Source organism: Limulus polyphemus, unplaced genomic scaffold (genome assembly GCF_000517525.1).
Source record: "Limulus polyphemus unplaced genomic scaffold, Limulus_polyphemus-2.1.2 Scaffold3705, whole genome shotgun sequence".
NCBI classification, from domain to species: Eukaryota; Metazoa; Arthropoda; class Merostomata; order Xiphosura; family Limulidae; genus Limulus; species Limulus polyphemus.
This window is the reverse complement of record NW_013669315.1, coordinates 36,037-36,529: the sequence shown is the minus strand read 5'-3', so window position 1 is coordinate 36,529 and position 493 is coordinate 36,037.

Genomic DNA, 493 nt, shown 5'->3' with positions numbered 1-493 from the left:
ATAAAACACTTAAATACACCATTTCGATTTTTGATACCTCACTACTATGAAGGCTTGGTTTGATCTGAAGTTTCATTGGTTGAAGTGTCCAGGGTCATTGATCAGGAGTGGAATTTTCCGAAACTAGTCTGGCTTACTGATACACTCCCAATGAAAGAATAGACCATTCCCAGCTTTTACTTGTTATTAGACAAATTTTTAAACAACTCTATTCATTAAGTTACGTGTTATTTTATTTCTGTAATACTCCAAACACATCTAGTTTCAATGTTGAAAAAAAGTATTTTGATATGCAAAACTACAACATAAAATTCTGTCTATGTGTATCTAATATTCAGCGCTCGGTTCTTTCTTCAAAGGGCGGCATAGAAGGCTGAATCTATTTCATTATTCAATAGAAACGGTGTAAAACAGTACTTTACAAGTTGTTTTTAACACTTAGAGTTTAATAAAACAAAAATTAACATGCAAATAGATTAAATGTTGCCTTAAA